We start from the raw sequence: 12840 nt of genomic DNA on the forward strand, positions 1-12840 counted from the left end.
AGCGGCAACAACACCAAGGAACTTTTCAATATTGTTAGGGAATTCTCCAACCCGGCTGCCAGCGAAAACAACATCACACCCTTACAGGAGCTGTGTGACGACCTTGCCCACTTCTTCCACAACACGATCGCAACCATATACTGAAACTTCAAACCTCCAACCCACACCTACATACTTTCTAGACAGTTATGCCACCACCTTAATCATCACAAACCACATACTAACCATCTGTAACATCCTCTCCACCAGGACATCATATCCAGCATGAAATCCATCCACTTGGGAGCTCCCACAGACCCATGCCCGCACTACATCTTCAACCTTGGAAACCAAAGGATCGGCCAGGCACTCACCACTCTCTTCAACACATCTATCAACTCTGCAACAGTTCTTGATGCTTGGAAACACGCTGAAGTCAGACCACTACTCAAAAACCCTCCGCCGACCCCAGCAAACCCAAAATCTACTGCACAATCTCCCTGCTCCCATTCTCAGTGAAGGTACTGGAAAAGAGCATCAACAAGCATCTCATGATATACCTGGAGCAGAACCAACTACTTGATGCCTTCCAATCTGGCTTCCACAGCAATCACAGCACCAAAACTGCCCTGATCAAAGCCACAAGTGACATCCAAACCCTCCTTGACCAAGGACAAACAGTAGCTTTGATCCTCCCTGACCTCTCTGCAGCCTTTGACACCGTATCTCACTTTATGCTAATTGAAAGACTTCACCACATTGGCATCTAAGGGGATGCGCTCGGATGGAACACATCCTTCCTCACTGGAAGAACCCAGAAGATCTACCTCTCACCTGTCTTCTCCGAACCCAAGGAGATCACCTGTGGTGTCCCTCAGGGCTCATCCTTCAGCCCTACGCTCTCCAACACATATAAGACTGTGCTGGTCAACATCATCAGATCCCCCAGTCTCAATATGATTTCCTATGAGGACGACACTCAACTCCTCCTCTCACTCACCAACAACCCCTCCACTACCAGAACCAGCTTCCACAGATGCATGACAAGCATCACTGATTGGATGAAGAACAACTGCCTGCAGCTGAACACAGACAACACGGAAGTACTGATCTTTGGCAACAGCAGCAACACATGGAACAACTCCTGGTAGTCAACAGACCAGGGACCCACACCCACTCCCTCTGACCGCGCCAGAAACCTTGGAATCATCATTGACAACAAGCTCACTATGAAATCATAGATCAACGCGTCTCCTCCAACTGCTTCCTCACTATGCGCATGCTACGTAAGATCTTCAAGTGGCTACATCTACACACAAGACACACAGTGACACAGGCCTTCATCACCAGCAAACTGGACTATGGCAATACCCTCTACATAGGAATCACAGCGCACCTCCTACAGAGACTTCAGACCGTACAGAACACCGCAGCCAGACTCATCCTTGCCTTCCCCGACGAACCCATATCACACCCCACCTCCGGCAACTCCATTGGCTCCCCATACAGAAGAGGTACCAATTCAAGCTGATGACCCAGATAACAAGCCTTGAGTGGTGGCCATTGCTGCCAACTTGTATATCTCTATCCACCATAACAAAAGCTGTTCTTTAATCTGCATAGCAACAAAACATAGTTCTCCATGGTTTTATTAATTGATATGTTACCCATAAACTAAAACAATGGTCAATATTTTAATAGCTTGCTTTAAATCCACCTCATACCACTGCTATTAAATTGTGATCTTCAATTGAGTATTTACAGATAGCAATACAATTTTGGCAAACACTTTTGCCCCAACATCAATTAATCTATTTATTGGATTAATTACTGCACCTTTCTAGCTATTGAGGAAACAACCTGTCTCTGCAGCACAAAAAAAGTGCAAAAATGTGTCTCACCAGTCTGTGTTGACTTTAATGATAACCGCTGGAAGGTTACCGTGGTGGGAAGCTCAGATTTAGTTTAGGGAACCAATGGTACATGTCCTTGTCTCCACTAGGAATAAATTTACAACACAAACACTGTGTGCGTATTGCAGAGGAGCTAAGATTACATCAGTATATCCCAAATCTTCCCTTAAAAATGTTAGCAATGCTTCTTCTGGGATTACACAAGTGAGAGTCGGTTGGCTGTTAAGTGAGCCATGACACAGCATTTTCCACAATTATTTTCATTCATGGTAGTCAATAGCAACAGATCTTTGATCCCAAAATTTGAGATTGAGGCTCCCATTTCTTTTTTCATATCAAGTTTCTGTACTGGGATCATATAATATTCCAGTTTCTAGGCACCATTTGTTCTCGTTACATATATGTCATTTTTCTTATCTTACTTTGGCTTCCTGGTAGTGCTTATCAAGCCAGCCAACTTTACTAGACTTAATATGCTTTGTTTTCTTTTTCATTGAGGGATTTCCTTAACTTGAGGCTGCAACATACAATCACACTGTTTATCACATTGTTATTCCAATGTGTCATGTTAAATCCTGACAGAATCATTTGACTAAAATGCATGTAACTCTGATTTTGGAATAATTGCATGAGTTAACTTCCTTCCAAGCGTGTTAAAAAGTGACGAGAATATTCTGAGGGAAAACCCTTTCTCTAAAACTGTAGGAAAGGCCTCCTTTTTGCCCAGGTCACCCCAAACATTACAGGCAGGCCTTCCTTTCTGGCTGCTTTTAAACTCAAATTACATGCAAATTCAACTTTGGAATTAAAAGTACTTCTAAAGTCTTAATCCACCTTATTTTTTACATATAAGTCACCCCTAAGGTTGCCCTAAGTGCCACCAGGGTTGGGTTGGGGGCAGTGCCACCCCTGACCTGCACCTGAACACTGCACTCTGAAGGACCCTGCATCTGATTGGAGAACCAGGACCCCTCTGTTTTTCACCCAGGAGCAAGGATAAATGTGGCAGAGCTGCACCTATACCTCAGTTCCCTACCAGTTCCCTACGAGAAACCTACCAGATCCCTACAAGGAAGAACATCAGAAGAAGAAGGACTGCCCTGCTGGAACCCTGACCTGCACCTGGACACTGCACTCTGAAAGACTGCACCAGCTGCACACTTGGACTTCACCACAAGAAGGACTTTGCCTGGCTTCAGCTGGTTCAAGGAGGGACTCCCTTTTTGCTACAGTTGAAACATTGCTAACCAACTCTTTAAAAAACTGACCAACTGACCACTGTCCAATGGTCATTTAGAGTTTGAGGCAGGTGTATTCTGGGAGATGGAGTCCTAACCCTCAAGGAGCAACTCAGAGCTCTAAAACCTTGGGGTGAGCTGTGGATTCCTAAAAGACCTTTAAAGACCTTCTGGAAGACGATCCAGAAGTCTGGAGGTTATTGGAGAACTTTTGATAACTTACCTTAACTGTGACCCGGCCTGACTTGCAGGTTCGCCTGCTGAAAAGCTCCGGAGCCCCAGACTTCCCAGATTTCACTGGTGGCTCCTAGAAAGGCAGTCCAATGATGTTGACTCGAAATCGGCTTGCTGACGAAGGTCTTCCAATGTCAGAGAAAAAACGTTCCAAAAAAGTGAACTTTGAATGTGAAAAGTTGACTGGGACTTCCCGCACAGTGTATCTGAGGAGGTCTCCAGGGACATTAGATCCAAATTCAACTTTGGTCCAGATGAAGACTTCTGTCCTGAAAAATCATCTAATTCCAAAGGTAAAATTCTTCACCGAGGTCTCCTGCAATACATATCTGAAGAGGGCATCAGGGAGGTCGGATCGGATTGGTGACTTCATCCAGGTGGGAGAAATCTTCAAGATAAAGAGTAAGAAGCAAATTTAAGAATCCCTAACGCCATTCTAATGCCACATTACCATCATTTTTTGCACTAATGTGGCGTTAGAAGGCCAAAAACACCACGCCATATTTACAAAGTGGTGCCACTTTGTAACCCTCTGCGCCACATTATGCTGCACCAGGCATAATATTTGCAAAGGGGGCGCTCCCCCATCAGAGGGCAAAAAAATGGCACAAAGAAATCTAAGAGATTTCTTTGCATCATTTTTTTGGCACTTTTAACGCCTGCTCAGAGCAGACATTAAAAGGAGGCTTCCATTGGTTACAATGGGCCTCTGGTTGATTTGCAGGATTAACGTCAACATTTTTTACGCTAATCCTGCAAGCACTGGAGTAGCATCAAAAATTCAGACACTAGTCCCCTAACTACCACCATGGTGTGCCATATTTTGAATACAGCACACACATGGTGGAGTTAGGGGGTGCTAGAGGGCGCAAGAAATGTGGAGCTTAAATGTGTGTGCAGCGCCACTTTTTTTAAATATGTCCCTAAGTCCTAAGGTAAACTTTTGACCGAGCCCTCCCACTTGCTGTAGCAGAGCAGGGCTCCATCACAGATGGCCTTAAACTTTGACTTTGAGCCGATCGAAGTGCGACCCGATAGCCCAAGTGGCACTTTTAGTTTCTATGCGCTAAAAAACCTTAATCCTTTAAAAATAAATATCTCTGGGTCCCCTTATTCAATTTTATTTATTATTATGTCATATTAAAGATAAAAATATTTCCTATTTTTATAAACTGGTTTTGGATTTTTAAACTGTTCCCTGTGTTTTATTTTATTACTGTTTTGTGATATTTGAATGTTTTTCACACTTTGGGCATCATTACTAGTCTGGCTATCTACTGACCACCAGACTCGTGGTGGCAGTCGAACCACCACCAATGCAGCAGTATGAGCATTGCATTATGACCACTGTGGTTGTGCTGCGGTCTCACTGGCTGCACCATCAGAATTACTTGTCCCTTCAGTCTGGCGGTCGTGGCAGTCCCAATTTGCCAGGGCAGTGAAGCCTTGAGGATTGCGATCCCCTTCTCTGCCAGCGATTTCATGGTGGTAACACCGTCATGAAAAGGCTGGCAGAGACGGGGTGCAGGAAGTCTCGAGGGACCGCTGCACTGCCCATGCACTTGGCATGGGCAATGCAGAGGCCTCCCTGGCCAGCACCGTCGGAAAGCAGACATTGAACATTGCGACGGGTGCTGGTGCACCCTACGCACTAGGGCACTGCAGCCGGCCCGATTACGAGCTGGAGACAGTGCTGTGGGCCATTTTCTGCTGGACCCAGCAGAGAGGCATCCACACTGGTGGCAATCTGCCCATCAGGATTTCGGGCGGACAGGCTTTTCCTCCGTCCTCTGAAGTCATAATCAGGCCCTTTGACTCTTAAGTTAAGCTGGGTTGCTCATTGTCAAGCTGCCAAGGGTTGAGCTGGGGTTAATTCAGTGAGACCTTACTGGACCTAGTGGGGGGTTAGTGGCCTATCGCTAAGTGTAGGTACTTACCTGCCCTTACCAATAACCACTTTCCAACATAAACTATGGCAGATTTCGATCAAATGTCGACTTGCAGTGTCCAAGGCTCGCTTATCACCTGTTTTAAATTCCTAAAACCTTTTACTAGTCCACAAAAGCAGGTTGTCATAAATATATAATCAATGAGACATTGCTGATTTCCATAATGATATGTTTGTCTTGCAGAGATGTCAGTTTTGTAACAACCATTAAAAATCATTGCACCAAATGTTGTAAGGACGTTCAGCAGTGAACCTAAAGCTGCTTGGATAGTGACCTTATAGGAAAAAATGCTGCAGATATTTAATAGGTCACATATATTTATTTTTTAATAGCATCCATAATTATTGGATTTAACCACAGGTTAATTTCCTAAAACAAATACCAAAGCATTGAAGAAATGAAGCCAGAGATAACTTAAATATTGTTTGATCTTTTAAAAATTGAATTTAGTATTGGTTTTACCTATTAACCATATATACACATTTATTAGAATTAATAAATCAACTTATACTGTTTTTGGGTAAAATCTGACTTCACATGCAAAGATCTAGTCACACCTTCATTCTATTTAGCCATATTCTCCACAATTGTAGATGAAAGTAAGGTTCTTTAACTGTCAGGAATTTGGCTCACATTGATATCACATGCCACTAATTGAATAGTCACAAAATATTCAATCATGGCCTGATTGCACATCCATGTCTTCTGTAATAAACAATATAATTTTGTGCAAATATCCAACTAAAAAATCCTGTCTTCAGTTACCTTTTGAAAACATGAACAGGGTCAATAATTGAATCTATCGTGGACTGTGGGGAGGACCAGGGAGATTAAAGCCCCTGGAAGCTGTAGGTCTGATTCACAAAGGTAAACTTGCACTTTTTGTCAAAGTTTATGATTGTTTGCTATTCACAAAGGTATTTTACTAGTAGTATTTTTACAACTGTGAAGTCTCAGCACATAAAAAGACAGGACAGCCCTATCTTTTTTATGTGCTGAGACATTTGTCTTTGAGTATTAGATCTTCCTTCTTGAGGACTTTGAGCCTTTATTCCTGCACATGGATGTAATTCCCTAGAGGTAACTTGTTCTAATTTTCCACCTCTAAAGAAGTTAGATACATTTCCAGATTTATCAACGGATTTCATTGCCCTTGCATCATGCAGGGTGTTGTAAGGACAATGCCATCCCAAACTCATATTTACCAAGTAATAGAAGGCTGTCTTAGATGGCCCTGTGCTGTTTCGTAAATCTGAAGAAAGGCAAGACAGTACTGTGTGTTACTCTTTCCTGGGAGGGTGTTCCATGCGTGGAACACTGGTGTTCCCACGTATCCACCCATGGATGTTGGTGGGTTCCCACGTATACCAACACTTGTAAACTTGGTAATGTGTCAAAATGCTACGTCTTCCCATGGTAGGTGCAGCAAGGAGAAACATCTTTATTTCTCTTCATTATTTCCTCTTTTTAAGTGTGCTGCACTCTGCAGCACACTTAGAAAGAGGAAATGCCTCTGAGGATTGTTTTTGTGCAATAAGGTTTCACATCTTGCACAAAAGCAATCCTGCCTATAGCACAGGCACCCTGGCACAAGGGCGCAAGGGTGTCTGCATGGGCACAAGGTAGCACAGTGTAGGCTAGTGCAAGAAGAGGACAGGAATGTGCCATATAGTATGTAATATGGTGGATTCCTGCCCTCTCCCTTTCACACAAGGTGTCTTAAGAATATAAATAGCACTGTAAACGACTTACAATGAAATATAGGAGTCTTCAGCATTGACTGCAAGGTTTCTGAGATGTTTTAATGTTCCCATTTCTGATATATCAGTTGCGTCTTCTTTGGTGCCAGATCCTCCTTTACAGGATGTCTGGTTATATACTGTGTGTCATTTGGACTTTATCTTTGACAGTGAAGCTGTCTGCTTCTTTGATTGCTTTTTTATGACAAAGGCATGGTTAAAAGGGCTGAACCCTTTTGGACTCAATTACATGTGATTTATGCAGTACTTGAAATAATAATAATAATAATAATGGAATTGTAATGATAACCTAGATGCATGTGTAAATAATCAGGTTCCCTTGTGTTACAGGGAATGTTCATCGGTTTTTGTTTCCTAATAGTATATTCCTACCTCTTATATTTAAAAGCTCAAATGCTTGAATGATCTCTCCGCCTTAAAAAAAGTATAATTTATTTTCTCCAGTCATGAACCAGTGGAAGTGGTACTAAAAGTGCCCAGATAGCCAAAGTTCAAAACTGGGGACTTGTAAAAATGTGGCTAAAAACTGTTCCGGATAAAAACTGCATGAGAACTGAGAGGGGACCAGGGCCAACCTGCTCGTCTACCCACCCAAGGTGCGGCACCGTTTGGCCTGACTTTACGACAGCTCTCACTACATTCTTCTTCACAGCAGCAAATACTGTTCAGCTGTCTTATGTAGAAGGGGTATTCAGCCCCGTGGAACACTCATTGGCTACAGACTCATCTCACTGAAGATTTTTGACTATTAAAGAAGAGACTAAGGGCCATATTTATAAAAAAATTCATACAACGCAATGTAGCAAGCCACCTTGCTGCGCTGCGAGAATGGGAAAGGTCAGGAATGTGTTTACCATTCTATGATTCATTCCTGTCCTGTGCTAGTGTTGGTGTACTTTTGGCTGGCTAACGCCAATGCAGGCACCCTTGGGTCATGTTGCAACGGTTGTTTTTGTGCAGGAAGGGACAGATTCCTGCACAACACCATTTCTCAGGGTCATTTCCCTCTTTCTAAGTGTGCTGCATGATGCAGCAGAAATAGAAAGAGAAAACAATTAGAGGAAATAAAGATTTCTCCTCAAAGTGCCTCTGGAGAGAAGGCATACAATTCTGATGCATTCTCAGGTCAACAAATGTTGGTAAATCTGAGAATGTGTTAGAATCCATAGGTGGATGTGTGGGAACATCTACGTTCCACTCATGACATGTCTCCCTCCCACAGAATAAAGCAAGGCAGGTATTTGTGCTGCCTTGCATAACTCTAGATTTGTCAACCCCCTCAGTGCCAGGCAAGATGGCCTGGCATGGCTTGCTAAATCTCATTTAGGTTTTGCGTCGCCCTTACATCCCCTTGCGAGTTGCAAGAGTGATGCAGATATTTAATAAATATGCCCCTAAGTATGAACTTGGATATCTTTAATGCGACTTCATCTAGCTGCTATCTTACAATGACGCCTCCTCCTCGAGCACCGTCTGCAGCCTTGTCCCCTGAACTTTACCTTCTTAGACATTTTTCCCTTACATTTGTTCTGAGGTCGAAGGTAAGTGTTGACCAGTCCCTATCTACTTCTTATATCTGACTGGCTCTATCTTTAAAATCATAACTCCAGTTTTACAGATTCGATTTTTGTAATTTTCTTGTAAAAAAATTGATTACATTTACTCTATTTTTCTAAGTTGGTGTTGGATTTTCTTCTGTTGTGTTTTCACTATAATTTAGTGACTGTACAGGTTTACACTGATAGGGAAGTTTGGCTCCTGGTTGAGCAGAGTTAACACCACACTCAATCAACAACCCAATTTCTCATGTCCACCAATTTCATGGTGAGTAGGAGTGAAGGAGATATCACTATACAGCTTACCGGAGAGCATGGGATGAGAGATTTGTTGTTTGATAATAAGTACAGATGAGATGTTGTGATGCAGATGCAGGTTGCTTGTGCTGAGTGTGAATGAGATGCAGACGACTGAAGATGGGCTTGAGTTTGGGGCGATTTTGAAAACAATAACAATTGGAATGCCACACAAAATTATATTTTTCAAATGAAATCTAGGTAAATTTGTTTTTATGGGTGGCTTCTTCTGAAAATGTCACCACAAAACCTTGTGTTGCAGAATGTGTTCCCAAAAAGGAAGCTTTGCAACTTTGACAAACTGTGCATATTCATCATGTTGTGAAATTTGTCCCAATGACAAAACTGCATGGGTAAAAGTATGATTTCACATATCTCCTAAACACAATGTTCCCATGTAATACAGCACTTTCATCACTCAAATCGAGGTATACTACTCTGAATAAAGACAGAGACATACATGCCTCTAATGACTGACATGCCATAAAGTAGGACTTGCAATACACATTATAGAAAGGTACAAAATTTTTAGTATTATTGTGAAGCAGTGACACAAACTTGTAAGCTTAACAGTCATGCAAACCTATGAATTTATATTACATACAACAGGCATTTAGTAGAAGATATATGGAACAAAAGCTGCAGTAGAATTATCTACTTTGTAATGGAAGTAACCTTTTTAAAGAGATGTGAACAACATAAAGATATTAAATGAGGAAACCAGCCCCCCTTCTCTTTCCAAGAGTATGCCCACCCCTTAGTTGACCTACTCTGAAATAAAGGGGCAGGTACACCAGAGCCCAATCACAGGTAGTCTGAATAGCCATTCAAATTAACATGCTCAACATTGTTAAAAGGAGGCTTATCTCCAAGCTTAAAAAGCCCGAGCTATGACTCAGAGAATTTGAACATTTTTCCAAAACCATTCTTTTGCAAAGATATGTTTGCGCCACTCATTGTGGGATCCCTTTCTCAGCACTTTCCCTGCCCTCATCCTTGCCTGCACACTTAAAGACAGCACAGCTGCGGTGGGACATGGTCCCCCAGCGGCCATCGTAGTCAGTGGGTGGGGACAGTTACTCAAATTCAAAGGCTTCTTGGAGCCTGCAGTGCCGGTTCCTTTTTCGGCAGTTTCCCTGCCCTCATCCTTGCTTTCACACTTGGAGACAGCACATCTGGGGCGGGACTCAGTACCCCGGCTATCATTGCAATCAGTGGGCGGGGCCAGTGACTTACAATTAAAGGCTTCTTGGAGTCCGCAGCACGGGTTCCTTTCTCAGCGGTTTCCCTGCCTGCATCTTTGCCTGCACACTTGGAGACAGCACAGCTAGGGTGGGTCTCGGTCCCTCACTGCCATGGCAATCAGAGGGCAGAGATAGTGACTCACATTTAAAGGCCTCTTAGAGCCTGCAGAGTGGGTTCCTTTTTCTGCGGTTTCCTTGCCCGTATCCCTGCCTGCACACTTGGAGACAGCACAGCTGGAGAAAGACTCGGTCCCCGAGCTACCATTGCAATCATTGGGCGAGGCCAGTGACTCGAATTTAAAGGCCTCTTGGAGCCTGCAGGTGGACGTGCACGGGACACGTACGGATGCATGCCCAGGTGAAGACAAGCCCGTCCTAGCCCATCAGAGGAGGCTGTGCTGGGCTACCCCTCTTGTCCTTGTTTTCCACCTGCTGTTTCTCTGCATAAAACTGTGGTTAGTAGAATTAGGGTAGTCTTTCTACCTAATTGCTGCTTTAGCTTTTTCATTTGTTAGTCTGAGCCCTGCATAATGATTTGTTTTTAAATTACTGTTTGTTTGTTGTTACATACCAACACTAGGGGGAAAAAGAAAGCTGAGGCGTGAAACTCCACTGACAAATGCCCAAGAACAAGTAGTTATATGTTCACCTTTTTAAATAATGCTGTGGGATTTCTTGCCAATGAAATCTCATCTGTTGTAGAACAAATAAGTAACTCAAGACAGGGTTTGGACTCCTTGGTTGTTAATGAGCCCTGTTCCCCATGTTTTAAACACTGAAGTGATTGGATCTAATCAAAATTCTCTTTCTCTCTGGAAAGGTAGTCCAGGGGCTGGTCTGAACCACAAAGTTATGGCCATCCCTTTGGATGCTCTAGACAGGGTGGCACAGAGGGAAGGACCCCATCTTGTGGTAATGAGATAAAAGTAAAAATGGCAAGGGGGCATCTCTGAAACCCTGTCTTCTAATACCATTAATCTAAGGAAATCTAGGAAGGATCAGCCATTCGATGCATTTGAGCATGCTATTGAGAGTGCTCTCATTTATATTGAAGCAAAAATGTTACTGGCCCAAGAAAATCTAACTCTGACGTTCGATAAGCTAGAAGAGATGGTAGAATCTCTGGCATGTTCTATTGGATCCCTAAGAGTCCAAATTGAATATTTCTTAAGTACCCCCATATTTTGTTTGCATTCTTCTGTTATTACTGCTCAGGTAGCTGATCCTATTGCAGAAATACCGTCCAGCTTGAGCCAGTGTTTGCCTTTTTCAGATGGTATTAGGCACCAGGTGGTCCCTGAGAAGATTTCAACAGCTGCTTGTGCCAACACACATAAAACCCCAGACAACCTTTGTGATGAACAGGTAGCTTGTATAGGGAGAATCACCAGTATAAAACTAGGGGGTGGTCTTAGGTTGGTCCTCTTCTATAGATAAATTAAGGCAGAGGGATTTTCTATCTGTCCGGACAGTTCCAATGGTTGCCAGCAGTGATATTTTGCACCTCCCCCCCATTACAATAATTTTAGGGCTAATCATTTGATTAAGAAATTTAAGCCTGGCTTGATTACACCTGGTGGTACTATAGTCTTTCTTTTTGTCCTCATTCACCTCAGACTCCAAGCCAACTCCATTGCTTAGCCTTTCGTATCCTTTTGTGAATGGAGGAAGCCTATGGCAGGGGCATCACTTCTCTCTCACTCAGCCTTCCCATAACAAAAGCCAGACCAATACAGCTGGAGAGCAGGGAGAAGTGTGTAATCATAGGACTTCTAATAACAACAGGGGCTTATTCCAAAACCATACTCCTCCTAATTCCTCTTGATCTTACCAGAGGAGCCCTCAGTCTCTCCTTGTTCTTGTTGGAGCCTCCTACTGCTACATCCATTTTTGACGTGTGAAGAAGAGAGTTAAGTCAGTCATATGTGATGGGGGAAAAAACGCCACACATTTCCTACAAGCTTCTCTTCTAGGTGGTAAAATAGAATAGAAAAAGAGATTTCTCTCATCTCTATTCCATTCTCTACTCCTCTGTTCCATTTCTTGAATTTTCCCAAATATGATCAATGGAAGGCTTATTGTAAATTTCCGCCTTAATATACTCAAGAGAGATTTACAAATATCCTCCCAGAAGAAATATACACCAGGACACTCCATCAGCATATAAATATCCCTTGTGCTCTGCAGACGACATTTAGGACACTCTATTGCCTCTCCTTTTCTCAATTTGGATAGCTTATCAGGTGAAATATAAGCTCTATGTTTGCACATTCTCCAGAGGCATAATGTCTCCCCAAAGCACTTCCGCCAAGTAAGTATCACTATCCAAACCATCCAAAATTTCCCAATACCAAACCGCTGTTTTCCTAGGGACAGGAGAGTCTACCAGTAAACTACCTTCCAGGGAATACACGGAGCTTAAACCTGCACAAGAGCAGCTCGGCCAACCTTTTAGGTGAATATACTTCAGCCTGAAGAGGAAACGCCCAGTTCTCTCTTTTAATTTCTCCCAGGCGAGTAAAACATCTTCCCTGAAGCGGTCACCCCAAACTTTGATACCGGCCCTCCTTATTGGCAAAGCTAACACATTTTGGTGTGCCTGAGGAATCCCAGATAGGCGTGTTATGGCAATAGTAACTATGGGCCAGATGTAGCAAAATGCAAAATTGC

This window comes from Pleurodeles waltl, chromosome 3_1, assembly GCF_031143425.1.
Source record: "Pleurodeles waltl isolate 20211129_DDA chromosome 3_1, aPleWal1.hap1.20221129, whole genome shotgun sequence".
NCBI classification, from domain to species: Eukaryota; Metazoa; Chordata; class Amphibia; order Caudata; family Salamandridae; genus Pleurodeles; species Pleurodeles waltl.